Raw genomic sequence first — 9,025 nt, 5'->3', positions numbered from 1 at the left:
AAAAAATAAAAAATAAAAACTGGATTTACTAGGGACAAATTCCAACGGTTATTAGGTGGGAAAGAAAATAGTGGAGCACCAAAATTACCGGTGGATTAAATAAAGAATCTGTAGCGGAATCCGACGGTACCTACTAGTGGATTGAAAAATCTAACGATAATTGGTTATCGGCGATGGTTATACCGTTGGATTAATTTTGACGGAAAATCTGCCAGTAAATTTGACGGTACTCAATATTTTTCTTGTAGTGCTTTTAATAAGATCCTAGTGTTCAAGAGAATGCCATATGAGTATAGGAGAAACACCTTAGTCTCTATTTACAAGAATATGAGTATATACAAAATTGTAGAAACTATGTATGGATCAAGCCAACGAATCATACAATGATGTTATAGGAGAGGGTGATAGGACAGAGGTTTAGATAGAAGACATAGGTCTTCAAAGAATCAATTTGACTTTATGTTAGATAGATCTACCACCGAAGCTATATACATGTTAAGGAGGATGACAGAGAGATATTAGAGTAACAAAAAAGATCTACACATGGTATTTATTGATTTAGAAAAAAGTATATATTAGAGTACCAAGAGAGGTTCTATGGAAGGTCTTGGAAAAGAAGAGGATAAATATTACATATGTTCGTGAAATTAAGAATATGTATGATGGGGTTACAACTAGCGTGAAGACTCAAGGTTGTATGATAGAGGAGTTTTCTATTGGTGTCAAATTGCACCAATGATCATCTCTAAGCCCATATATCTTCACATTGATTTTGTAAGTGATTACTGAGCATATCCAGGAACCAATACCATAATGCATGCTTTTTGTGACGATATCATCTTTATAGGAGAAATAATGAAAAATTTAAATCAGAAGTTAGAGTTGTGGAGATGAGCTTTAAAAAGGTACAATTTGTGCATAAGTCACAGTAAAACAGTATATATGAAATGTAAGTTTGGTAAACGAAGGAGAAACAATAATATAGAAGTGAAAATTAGAGAAACTATGTTACTGCAAGTAAAGTGTTTTAAGTATTTTGCATGTATCATACATGATAATAAAAAAATTTGAGAAGGATACAAAATATTGGATACAAGTGGGCTGGTCAAATTGATAGAGTATGTCTAGTTTTATATGCGATAAAAAGTACAATTAAAACTTAAAGAGAAATTTTATCACATTGACATTAGGCTGGCTATGTTATATGGAACATAGTGATGAGCAGCAAAGGATGAGTATGAACTTAAGTTAAATGCGATAAAGATGAGGATATTGAGATGGATAAATGGCTACAAAATGGACAAAATAAGAAATGACGATATAAGATAGAAAGTTCGAATAGCACTTATTATAGAAAAGGTGGTAGAATCTCGTCTTAGGTGATTTGGGCATGTAGGAAAAAGATCAACAGAACGTCCGGTTAGGAGGGTGGATGAGACGAAAGATAGACAAGCAGCGAATGATAGAAGAAGACCTAAAAAAATCATACATGAAGTGGTCAAAAGAGATCTACATGTCAATAACCAGCCCACCTAGTGGAATAAGACTTTATTATTGATGTTGTTGCTGTTGTTGTTGTTGTTTGTATTATCGACTTAATGATCAAAGGGTCATAACATCAATGTCATTCATCAACCTAATATTTATATAATGTATTTTCTATCTCTTAACAACAAAGAGAAATCATCAAACTCTACAAACTATATCTCACATATCATGTTTTTGTGCTATTATTTCTAACCTTCTATATTCATAAAATTATTTTACCTTTCAAATACTTACTGACTTGACAAGTGTATCTTTTGCAGGTACACCATACCTAGGGGTGTTCAAAATCGATCCAATCCGAACAAAATTGACCAACCGAACCAAAAAAACCAAAAAATGCTAAACCAGCCGCAGCCACACCTACCAGGAATCCTAACTTCCATCGAGCCCTCTCTTAGTCTCTCTAGCACCGAATCTCAGTGGAATCTCCTCCTTCTTCTCTGCCATCAACGCCGCCAGATAGCACCATCGTGGCGGCGCGACCCTTTCTTCTCCCTCTCTCTTCCTCGTAGGCTCGTAGCACTTCTCGCTCTCCCTCATCCCAACAGCTCCACACGCCACCTCTCCATCAGTCGTCTCCTCCACCAACCAACAACCGCTGTCATCTTCGACGAACAGTAGCAGCATGCAGCAAACGCAGTCGAAGCTGCCACCGTTTGTTACCTGTCTCTCATTCGTCGTTGATCTGTCTAGTCTCTCTGGTCTTTGGTTAGTCGCCGCGCCGCCTCACCATCCTACACCTCTGTCGTCCTCTGCAATGGAGCCTAAGTCTCAAGTTGGTTTTTTTTGTTTTGATTTTTTTTAATTCTGGTTTAGGCTTATTGATTCTAATTTGTAATGAATACTTGGTTGGCTTGTTCTTGATTCTATGATTGAGTTGTTGATTCTGATTTTATTTTTTAATTCTAAAATTTTTATTCTGTTTTGATTTAGGGTAATTCTAATTTAGGGTTGATTATGAATTTTTTGTTCATTCAATGATAATACGGGAAAGGGGCAGGTGAAATAGGAAGAATTTGTGGAATTGGTGCACCACATGAACATTTTTGGAATTAGTTTGGTTGTATTTTTTATTCAGTTTGGTTCTATTTCTTGATTCAGTTTGGAATTGGTGCACCATTTTTACAAAATTTTTGGAATTAGTTTGGTTGTTTTTTTTTATTTTTTGATTCAGTCTAGGTTGATTATTGTTATATCTGGTTCTATTATTTTTGCAACAGAATTGTTAATGATTTTAATTTGTTGTGCTTCTGCTAATTTGTTAGTGATTTATGAGTCAAGTTGATCATTGTTCCATCTACTTCTGCTGTTTTTGCAAAATTGTTAATTATTTTAGTACCCTAGATATGATTTGATGATTAGAATAGGATATGTTTTCAAATCAATTTAAAAACTGAATAAACCAAACCGAACCAAATTGAATTTAATTGGTTTAGTTTGATTCGGATGGTTTTAATAAAAAATTGAACCAAACCGAACCAACTATTAATATAAAATTGGATTGAATGATTTTTTCTTAAAAAACCGAACCAAACCGCATCACGAACACCCTTAACCATATCTATTATCGAGTTGACTCTTACCACAATCATCGAACAACTTCCAGCAAAGAATTCTCTAAGTAAGTTATAGTTTGAAGTCACCACATTACTCAAGCAAAATGCTATATGAGAAAAGTTTCTGACAACAAACCACTTCCTCGATGAGTTATGCATTGAAAAAATGTTTCCGATGCCGGAACAACTCTATTTCCATTTCTGTATTACCAATCACACCAATATCACTCGATGTTTCATTACCTGCCTCCCTCACTCTTACCTATCAATCAACCTCTCCCTCTTTTCCACCATCTCCCTTTTGTCCAAACAAATCTCCTTTGCTCCTTATTTAATATGACTTTTTGTGTGGCCTCTTTCACATAAATTCATCTTGGGCGACTATACATTGGGTAGCTTAAATTTTCTGTTCTTCTCGATGTTACTTTATTTTAACATAACCTACCTAATTTGTATTTAGCCATCTTAAGTCAATACTTTTTAAGAGTATAATAACAGAAATTTTTTAATTTTTGATGAATTTAATATTGTTTTGTCGATTTTTAGCAAATCGATGGTGGTTCGATATCTAGTGATCTGGGAGCGAAATCTACTCCTCTGTGCGAGTACCAGTTTTCTAGAAGTGCATCAAAGCGTCTCCAATTAGACAAGTTTCGACATGAAAATCAAATGAATTTGTAAAATGTTAAATAATATTTAAAAATCAAAGTTTTCAATAAATAAAGACATGGTAAATGAAAAGACTTATGCCAAAATCAAAAGGAAACAATAAAAAGTGCCTTTAATTAAATCAGAGAACTTCAAAGTAAGTCAGAAAATGCTGGAAGATAAACTAAAAAGAGAAAATAAAGAATATAAATAACACTTAGCGAATAAGATTAAATGAAATTGTTTTACAAACAGATGAATTTAAAAGAAAGAAGAAGAAGGTGGAAGGAACCCTACAGAAAAAGAAAACTCGATTGCAAACTCAGGGATTCGCTGGGATATGAGAGTGCTAGAGTATTTTTCTGAGTAAAAGTTCCAACCCTTATTCCCTAACACTTCACAGTATTTATAGACTATCCTACATAACGATTAACTTGATTACAAGTAATTACAATTAAATGAAGAATTACAAATTTGAAATACAATCACTCTTGGTAACCGTTCCCACTATGTGATTGTAGGTATTTTCAATATTTTTCTCGTGTGATAAAAGCCACGAACTTCCCCGCTTCCACCAATACTCTAACGGTCCTTCGAAAAGCTTTATCTGATTTCTCGAATCGAGACTCCTGCTCGATTTAACTTATTCAATTAACAACATAATCGAGACCCAAACTAGCGCCGATTACTTTCAAATCCATCTCGTACATCTATATTCTCGAAAAATCATATTTAACTCACTTCGAATCAACTCACTTATATCGAAAATATTTTTCGATCAATAAATTGCCCCCTTGGATTAATGTCGTTATCTTCGATAAATTTATCAAAAGAATAAAGCACTTAATCCAAAAGACGTCAGTTTTTCAAATCAGTAATAATTATCATTAAAACCCCATTACCACTGTTTCACTCGACATGTCTCCCGAGGCTTACGCTCTTTCTCTCACCACTTCATCTTCCCCACGAAGTTACTTCTATTCGCGTTCCCTCTACAGTAACGGCTACGGTGATACTTTAAATTAATCACCCTTCCTTCTTTATCTGAATCTCTTGAACCCATCATTCTCTAAATTCCCTTCACATCAAGAATTTTTTACAAAATTCCCAACCTTCAATTTTTCTGATAATGGCTAGTTCTGCCTCTCGTGTCGCTACTCAAGATAAGGGTAAAGGCCATGCAACAACACCACCATCTCCGCCAACTCTTCGCATCCTTAATCAAATCAATGATGAAATCATTGATGATCCCCATTTACCAATCAATGACACCAGGATTCTTATCCCATTTACAATCGGTGCAGATACATACTGCTTCCTTGGGCTGATTGAAACTCTTAAAAGGGCCAACAAAAAGCTTTCGTTCTTCCCTAATGCCGAAGGAGAAGTTCTATTAATAAATCAAGCTTTTAACATTTCTCACTTCATCAATCAAAAACCCTTTCAAAATAATCCAAAAATTAAACCCCGAGGGCTTGATTTTACAACTTGGTACCAACGCCTCGAACCCACAAAAAATGCTACTTGGGGAGCCCTAGGAATACACAAACTGTTAAGACTTTCCCACTTTTCACTCACTACTCACCCTTGGATGATTGGAGCAGTGGCCTATTTCTAGAACAGAACTACCAATAATTTCCACCTTCCTTGTAGAATGATCGGAATGTCTTTTCTCGACATAGCCGCTATTACAGGACTCCCTATAAATTCTCCAGACTGCACCTCTGACATGCAATCTCAGCATCAATATAATATCACCTTCAATACCTCATATAGTGATTTCATTACCCATAATATGGGTGCAGATGGTACAGAAATCATCGATGATGAACATGTTGCCTTCTTGTTTTACTGGTTAAATGCAGTTCTGTTCTGTTCCCGAAGTGTGCAAATGTCAAAACTCTTTCTTCCCCTAGCCGCTCTTTTACATGAAAGAAAAATTCTCAACCTGGCCAAGCTTCTTCTCAGACACATTTTCGAAGAACTTAGCCTACTTGTCTGTGACCTCCGGGATAACAAAATAATCAACACAGGAGGTCCACTCTGGCTTCTTCAATTATGGCTGAATGCCATTTTCAAAAACTACATGATAAAACCTGTAGGGGGCAACACTGATAAACAACACATCGAGGGTTTTCATTTGTCTAATTACAAACCCAATTTCCCAAATGTCCAATCGGACGAAGACAAATTTTGGGCTGTTTTTTCTCTTTTTCATTCTTATAGAAATTTTGTTAATGATCAACTCAATTTCACTCCTTTTTTGCGCCACAACTGTGGTCCTGCCTGGCTTGATCGTTTGCTCTTTCCAAACACTAATGAAGAAAGTGAACTTGCAAATCAAACTTGGGCACATCTATTGGCTGTTCAAGTAATACCAATAGGGTTGCCACAATACAAGAAGGAAAGGTTCAAAATAACCTTGTATGCTCCTAATTTGATTGTAAGACAATTGGGATTTTCCTAGGCTATCTCGACTCCTCAACCTCGACACAGTGAACCATTCTGTCAAATTACCCTGACCTCTCAAGAAGACTTCAACACTTGTCTCTTAAAAAATAAAAAATGAAGGGACCGTTTCAAATTCTTGATTTATGAACGCAGTTCATTTATCCCCAAATCCTGCCTTGAATGGTGGACTACTTATTACTCAAGGTATACTGCACCCTTAAAAACATCCAGCAAACTGCTATTCAAGCAACTGTTACTGAAAGCTCTCCAAAAAGGACACACAAAAGGATAACTGAAGCTGCTCGATCACCACCACATAAGATCAGAAGGACTCCTACTAGAACTTCTCGCAGAGTAATTCTTCTACTCATAACTCTACATTTAAATTCGAAATATCCTTCGAATATCACTATTATACATTTTTGAAACATAATTGATTCTGAATTTTGAACAACTAATTTTGCAATCATCAAGCAAAAGCACTGATAAAAATAAACCCACTAACAAGGATTCTCTCACTGCTTCTTCTCAGTCGGAAGATACAGCTGATTTTGATCCCAGCACTCAGCTAATACTAAGATCCAGAATTTCTCATGTAACATATTCATCACTATCTACTTCTTACTTGGTTTAAAAATGAATCTTAAACTCATAAATGAGTACCTTTTATATTAGCCCATTAATGTTGCCCAGACGGCTTCTTCCGCTGGAGCTCCCGATCAACTAATCCCTCAACAACAAAATGATCCAGAGCACTCTACATCACATGATTCCATTCAATTCACAGGATCCTTGCAATCAATTCCTGCTACTCATTCACCTCCTCTTCACACAACACAAGTGATCGATCTGACAGAAAACCCCCTGCAGCATTCTTCAGAAGAGACTTATAGACTTGAATCAACTTCACCAAATGATCAAGCTGTCTTTACTGAAGAAAATCAAGCAGTCCCAGATTCTGACTCTGCCTCCAAGGCTGCTGACACCACCAATTCAAATTCTTCTCGATCCAAGGTTTTAGAGACCCCTCCAGAATTGCAACCTGATCCTTTACTCCAAACTCCTCTAGTACTAAGACCAGGGACATCGAATATTCCTACCACTCCGACTAGTGCTACTTTGGAAGATCTAACTTCTATTTTAAAAAAAATCATCCAAGAAAATAAGGTACCAGTGCCTGTGCCAACAATTTTGAAACCTGTTACATCAAGGCATTTGATTGAATTAGATCCTAGCATTCGGGAACAACTTCGATCACTCCTCAAGCTCTTAGATCATCCACATGCCACTTGGGTTAATGATCCAATTGTCAACCAACTCTTGGCTGACGTTTTGAAATCCTCTTTTGAATTCCCAACCAATACACCATATTCTGCTTCAATTAAAGAATTCAAACCACTTCTCAATAAGAGTGTTGCATCTCAGTTTCAACTTCAAGAAACTGAAAATGAAGAAGCCGTAGCCAAATAAAAAATAGACAATATTCTTGCAACTGCTCAACCCATTCAAGCTTCTCGTGAGGAATTTGACCTGAGGATTTCTCATGCTATTTTTGTCCAAGATTTTCACGATCAAGAAGAAGCAAGACTCGAAGCAAAATTGGCTCAGATTCAAGAACAACTTGCTACCATTTGCCAAAATTGAGCCACTATAGCCAAACCTTTTACTGCAGCCCAACAAGAGCAACATCTTCTTATTCAGAAACTTGTTTCATTCGATACTGAGCGAGGAGAATATAAAAAACAACTTGAGAAAATCTAAGCTGACAAGTTCAAGCAAATTGAAGCACTTACAATCCTGGAAAACAAAAGAACAAAGCTGCATTCTAATTTGGCAAAACTATTGGCACCGTGAATTTCTTTTGTTTCTAATTCTATTCTGTAGCAATTTCCATCTTCTCTGATCTTTAATATATGTTGAACTTTTAAGTTTGCCAATAATAGAAGATTTTTAAGTATTTTTCATTGATCGAGTTAATCACTTTTCCTGACTCGATCGAGAACCAACAGCTGATTAGCCATGCGGGAAACCGTAGAGGATCTTTTTCACTGCGAGGATGGGAGGTAGCCATTGACGTCGGTGAAACCCTACATACAGCTTGCCATGGTGACAAACCCCATTTGTAGGGTTTATCTTGTATTAACTTTAAGGGATTTTATCACCTTTCACCCACATTTATTCAATGAAATAGCATGGTTTTGTATATTCTCCTTTAATTGTGCTTAAGAGTGAAAACATGCTTTTTAGGTCTTAAAATAGATAAATATAATTTACCTTGATTCCATTAGATGCCTTGATATGTTTGTTAAGTGATTTCAGATTTAGGAGGCAAAGATTGGATCAAGGGAATGAAGAAAAAGCATGTAAAGTTGGAGAACTCATGAAGAAATGAAAGAACCGGAAAGCTGTCAAGCCGACCTCTTCGCACTTAATTGACCATAACTTGAGCTACAGAGGTCCAAATGATGCGGTTCCAGTTGGGTTAGAAAGCTAACATCCGGGGCTTCGAAACGATATAAGATTTGCCATAGTTGCTACACGTATGGTGGCGCGCACGCGCAAAGTACGCGCACGCGCCGTTGCTGCCATATGGTCCACTTAAAGTAAAACGTGGCCAACGATTTTAGAAGCCTTGTGGGCCCAATCCAACTCATTTCTGATGCTATTTAACCCAAGGATTGAAGGGGAATCAACATACTTTTGACCATTAGTCATAGTTTAGTTTTAGAAGTAGTTAGAACTAGATTCTAGAGAGAGAAGCTCTCACTTCTCTCTAGAATTAGGAATAGGATTAGGTTTAGTTCTTAGATCTAGATTTAGAT

The sequence above is a fragment of the Arachis duranensis genome, chromosome 3 (assembly GCF_000817695.3).
Source record: "Arachis duranensis cultivar V14167 chromosome 3, aradu.V14167.gnm2.J7QH, whole genome shotgun sequence".
NCBI classification, from domain to species: domain Eukaryota; kingdom Viridiplantae; phylum Streptophyta; class Magnoliopsida; order Fabales; family Fabaceae; genus Arachis; species Arachis duranensis.
This window is presented reverse-complemented; position numbering follows the sequence as displayed.